Source organism: Triticum dicoccoides, chromosome 3B (assembly GCF_002162155.2).
Source record: "Triticum dicoccoides isolate Atlit2015 ecotype Zavitan chromosome 3B, WEW_v2.0, whole genome shotgun sequence".
Lineage (NCBI taxonomy): Eukaryota > Viridiplantae > Streptophyta > Magnoliopsida > Poales > Poaceae > Triticum > Triticum dicoccoides.
Window position 1 is genome coordinate 587165160 of NC_041385.1, and position 6157 is coordinate 587171316.

General features: G+C 43.6%; 1 pseudogene; it reads left to right on the forward strand.

The window, feature by feature from the left end:
* The window catches only part of LOC119279686, a 59402-nt pseudogene extending 55079 nt beyond the window's left edge, over window positions 1-4323 (forward strand).
* The last annotated feature ends 1834 nt before the right edge of the window (window positions 4324-6157 follow it).

Consider the following 6157-nt stretch of genomic DNA (forward strand, 5'->3'; position numbering starts at 1 on the left):
AAAAGGGGTTGTGTCCGTGATGGGCGATCCAAGGGAGGACAAGGGCGCGCGTCCCGCCAGTCCGCGCGCTGTCCGTTTTTACGCAAACACGGCCCGGAATGGGTCAATAGCGGACAAAAAATAAACGTCTGCCCGTTAACTCACACGTTAGGCCGCGGTTCCTGCCTGTTTAGCTCCAAACGAATGTGGCTGGACCATTTGGGTGGGGTGCGTTGGAGTTGGCCTAATCAAGAGAGCACAAGATCGAAGTAATGACCAAGTCAAGTTGAGAGGGGCGTTTGTGTCCTTGTTCTCAAAACAATCAGAAGGTTCGCCGACGTAATCAAACACCTAACAGCTGGCTTAGGTGAGGATCAGTTAAGAATGAGTGGTGGAGAGTTGAGTAGCGTGACGCAAAGGAGGGAGAGCTGTGCATCCATGCTGCTATAAAGAGCGGAGTATAGAGGCAGGGAAAGGAACTAGTCCTTTGTCATTTATAGCGTGAGTTGTTTTCTCTGATGGTGATCAGAGGATTTTTGGCCTAATGGAGAGGCTTGTAACCTAATCATGGTGAGAAATAAAGTTTATTCTTCATATTCTCCTGTCATGCTACTGTTACAAGTTTTTTTCTAGGCTTTATTTGTGATTGAGTTCTTGCTCCTCTGTCCCTGGAATGTTCTATTTGTCTTTTTGTTTCGCCCTTTGACCGGTGAAACAGAAAGTGTTATGGATGAATCGGTTTACTGAATCCATTTACTGTGTAACCTTCTGTGTGGTTGCATTCATCCATCAACACTTGGCGTTCTTCTCTGATATCTGTGTGCATTCTTGCGATATGAGTTCTTGCTAGAAATTTGGATTTCTGTGTGCATTCTTCTCTGATCTCTGTATAGTCTTGGTTGACGGATTCAATTCACATGTGTAGTGATTAGGCACGCTAGCTACTAGAATTACTCATGTCCATGTCATTCTCGAATCTATTTGGAAGTTGTTCTTCCTGTCACGATGAATTCCATGTCAATTTGAGTAAATTTGGCGTCAGGTTCATTCATCCCTCCTTCTGAACTCCTTTAGATACTTCTTTGAATTAAAATGTTGATATGTCAGGCAGGGTGAGCGGTCAGGCACAATGTGAAATTTCCGGCACTTCCCATTCTTCAAGATACGAATAGAAGTTTGGGAACTCTGTTCATGGTTAGGATCGGGTTTTTTAAGTTTTACCTTGTGAAACGTTATAAAAATCGTTTTCTGGAACCAACTTGGATCGACTGCTCATAATGTTGTTACCAACTCTTGTGGCAGAAATTCGCTTTGGCACATGGGAGCGCGTATTCCTGCCACCGGAAAAAAAATTCAAACTATGAAAAAATTTCAAACTAAAATTTGGCGCATATATCTCGACATTATCTGTGTGCACGTCAAATATCGAAGAAAACCGATATTTATTATGACTTGTGTAAAAAAAGACAAAAAGATGTCTTGTGAAAAGCACTTTTTAACACCGGATTTTGTCTTTTTCACATGCGACACATAACTTGTCTGTTTTTTGCGAAACGACTTTATGAGCATGTACAATATCAAGATGTATGCACAAAAATTTTGTTTGTAATTTTTTTGACATTTCAAAATATGTTTAAAACATATTTTAGAAACCAGAAGCTACTCTCAGCAAAGAGGGCGAAATGGTGCATGAATTGGCCACGGTTAATATATTGTTGGAACTCGGCATTCGACAGGGGATTACCAACGAATAGAATGAGTTGCTTTCATTGGAATCTTTTTGAGAGGTGGCCGATGGTAAACTGATGCGGCTGCCGTTGCAAAGGCAGAATCCTTGCGCGCTTATGTGCATTGGAAAGTGCTTAGATTTCCGCCTTCTAAGATGTGTTATAGGATTATGTGTGCATGTTTCTCATAAATTTAAGTAGAGAACGTATTTTGTTCTTGCTGTCAACGACTGGATTGCCAGCAGAGGCGATCTGACATTGCTATTTGTCTACTGCGTTGATCAGGTGTTTAATTTATTTGAATACAAGTCAGTCGTGCAAGAATCAAGCACCTACGGATCATATTCTCAGCTGGACATACGTATTTGATTGCTTATTCTTTACTTTGTAAATCTGGTAGAATATTTGGCCTGCTTAGTTTTGTGGCCAAGTTTTTGTTTGTTTTGGCCGGCATGATCTCGAGCTGTGGTTGAGTGGAGTTTGTTGATTTCGCCGATATGTTTGAGTGGAGTTTGTCTAGCAGTTGCTTCATCAGTTTTACGGAACAAGAAAACTATAGATGGAAGCAAAAGGTCGGTTTGGTCTAATCAGAAGACTTTGGAAGTTCAAAAACCATTTTTAAGAAACACTTAGGAACAGGAGAGGGCATATTTCTGAAACAATCTGATGTTACGTGTCCGTCAAACTCTTCTCTCAAATCAACACATGTTAGTTTTTCTGACACAGAAGACATATGCAGGTTGTCTGCCTCCAAACTAAAGATAACTCGGAGCAATCACAGGTTGTGCGGGCAACCCTCCCGGAGAGATAATTCTCATGAAGTTAATGGTCAGCACAAAATACACAAGAGCAACGGTTGGTGCATCAACTGATAGATGCTTTATCGGAGCAGGATAGCGGTTCTTTATCTGACCTTCCATACTGTTCCACTTACCAAACCTGTGCATCTAAATCATTGCATGGAGATTTCTAAGACGGACAGCAGCAACCGTTTGAGCTCCATCAGCTCAGCCACCCAGACTAGTCAAGGGCTGGCCCTAAAGTTTGCAAGAAGGCCTATATCTTGGTATTGGGCGTCAAGCTGAAGAAAACCATCTGATGATGACAGTTTAGCAGTCAAACAAAAGACCAGGATATCTATAAGAACTCCGTTGCCACAACCTTCCAGTTCTGGCTATGCTGCTTCTCTCAAAAAAGCATTTGGATAAGAATAGAAGCACAATTCTCCAGGAAAGGTTGATTGCTAATTGCCACTTGACAGAAGCTCGTCCTAGTGTTCTTAGATCTGTTAGCCACGTGGTCAGCAGTATAAACACCTCAACAGGATGAAACAAATAGTGGTGGCTATATGGGTCTTCCTGTTAATTCTGTTGAGCTGCTTACACAATGCTTGGGGAAGGATTCTTTACATCCTTCAACATCTCCAACTTTCTTCACACCAAATACTTCCTTGTACTACCTCCGTCCGGAAATACTTGTCACCAAAATGGATAAAAGAGATGTATCTAGATGTATTTTAGTTCTAGATACATCTCTTTTTATCTATTTTGATGACAAGTATTTTCGGACGGACGGAGTACCCATTTAAGAATCAACCATGAAGCTCAGTCACTTTTTACAGTTGCTAATTTTGGTATTCAGCCAGACCCTCATTTAGTATGGGTTTCAGACAGCATCCGAGCTCTGAAAGAGTGGAAGTTCGTAACTACGCAATTCCGAGCAACATCTATTCATGCAGGAACCAGCAAGGGAGTTTAGGGCAATGTTTGGGCGCTCGATTCCTGGGACATGATGATAAACTGCTGAAGTCACTTCAGATGCAAAGCTGCTTCCCAAGACAGAATTATAGGCCGAATATCCAACCTATGCGCCTAATGGGCAAAACAGTGGTCCATGTTCCAGTAAAAAACAAATCAGAGCTGAAGATCGTTACTTTCCGCGGACGTGCACACAAGTTTCTCCACAATTTTTTCATTAAGGTTTGCTTGATCCTTATGCAACATTTGGGATTTCAAATGGAGGAAGAGCACCATCTGAGTATGTATCACGTTTTTCTTCTGTTCCAGCAGCTGAGCAAGGGTCCAGTTTCAGCAAAAGCAATCAGAGTCATCAACCTCAACTAGCTGTGCCAAACAAGGTGTTTATGCAACCGGTGTGCTGGTACAACGAGATCAGGCTAGGGCATCAGCAACCAGCTGTGGCAAATCAAATCATCTGCTCCCTCGTTCCCAAATATAAGTCTTTCTAGAGGTTTCAACAAGTGACTACATACAAAGCAAAATGAGTGAATCAAAACTCTAAAATATGTCTACATACATCCGTATATTGTAGTCCATTTGAAATGTCCAAAAAGACTTATATTTAGAAACAGAGTGTGCAGTGCAGGCATGCGGCTAGTGTTGCAACAAAGTCATCTTACTATCCATGGTCCATGGAACAAGTTGAAAAAGATTGCCAAAACAAGATCAGGGTCATCTCAGTTCAGCCTTTTCCCTGAAAACAGCTGCAGCATGACACAAATGACACAAAGTCATCTTACTATCCATGGTCCATGGAACAAGTTGAAAAAGATTGCCAAAACAAGATCAGGGTCATCTCAGTTCAGCCTTTTCCCTGAAAACAGCTGCAGCATGACACAAATGACCCCCCCCCCCCCAATATCAAACTGTATGTGTGGTTACCAAATCAGAGCACTGCTGGATGAACAACACAAACAAAGTTTACCTCGTGTTTTCACTTTAGCAGTGAGGCTGCATGGCCGAATGGATCTACCGCATTCCGTCCACTAGTTTCCCTGCCTCGTGAACCAGGCCCAAAGTAATGCTCCTCATGGTGTGATCTATGAAGACAAGGGAGCCCAAAGTAATGCTCCTGATGGTGTGATCTTTGAAGAGTAGCACCAACATCAAGCCTTGAGAGTTCGAAGCAAATCAACAAAAGTTTTGAAAGGCCAGCAGAGACATTACCAAAGAAACCTTGCATAGCAGTAGGGAAGGACCTAAATCTGTGCCACTCTGGTTGACAAACTTGACGGTGAAGCCAACCTGCAGTGTTAACCAGCGACATGCACGTATACTGCTGTCCTATTTGTCCCTTCCAGATATACACGGTAACTTGGTAAACAAACACCCCGAAGATTAGTTCGCAACTCAAGTCACAGTACAAGACAGAAGATACAACTACTACAAGATGGTTCACAGAATAACAAGATAGTTCCTTCTACAGACAAAACATGCCTACAATAAAAAGATGGGTGGAGATCACACAATCAAGACAGAAGATACAACTACTACAAGATGGTTCACACTTCACAGAATAACACATACACCACCAAGATAGTTCACTGTTCAGTACAAAGATACACCCACACCCAAGATAGTTCCTTCTACAGACTAAACATGCCTACAATAAAAAGATGGATGGAGATCACCGCAACAAGAAGGGCAGGTGAAGCAAGGGGAATGTAATAAGCAACCTTATCCACACACCCGATTTCCGATTCCAAAGATAAGAAAAATGCAATGTTAGCACACAAAGCACCGCCTACCAAGAAAAGAAGAGATGCACAGTACATAATGCGGGTCAATTTCCTCCAGTGCACCCGATCCATGCCTCTAACTGGTTTTGTTTCCTCCATCTTCGTCGCAGCGCGATTCATCATCGCAATGGACTTCTGAAAGTTGTCTAAAGCATCGTTGCATGCTTGGTTAAGTTGAGCATCATTGCTATCATCAAGTTGAGCAGCCTTGTACGCTGCGGAGGCCCTTTTGACGGCTTCACAAGCCAAACTATGCTCTTCGCGCGCTGCCTTTAATCCTTATCATTCTCTGAGGCAGCCCGCCCCTCCTCCGCTGCTGCACCATCAACGGTGACTCTAACAGGCCATAACAAGGTCCCTGACATGAAAAACCCAAAAATCGCGTACTTCATCCAGACAAACATACTCAAGGAGAGGACAGATCCAAAGTTGCAATGGTCTATACTCGGGCAAGTGCTGGAATTGTTTTGTGGCTTGCAATCGGTTGCTTTGGGCTGTTGAGCAGTAATGATAAACACCACAAAGGACAAGCTAACAACCAACAACAAGAACGCCCAAGTGTGTGCAACAGCTTCCTTCATCAAGGCCATACTTAGAAAAAAAAGCGAGGGTGACGGCTGCAATAGAGGAAAGAACAAGGGAGATGACGGCTGGAATACAGAGGAAAGAAGAAGGGAGAAGCTTGTATGCAGGACCCTGGATTGCGGCTCAACCACAGAGGGAGAGAAAGAGGATAGATGCCTGTAGGTAGGAGTGTGGATGACGGCTGCAATACGGTCCGGTGAGTCACACGGAACAGGAGGAGGTGGTTGGCTCACCGGCGTAAAGAAGGCAGGGGCGAGCCGCGGAGGCGGCGGGCGTCTGGATCCGGCCAACGGCGGCGAGGCGCGGAGCTCCGGCGGCCATGCGGATC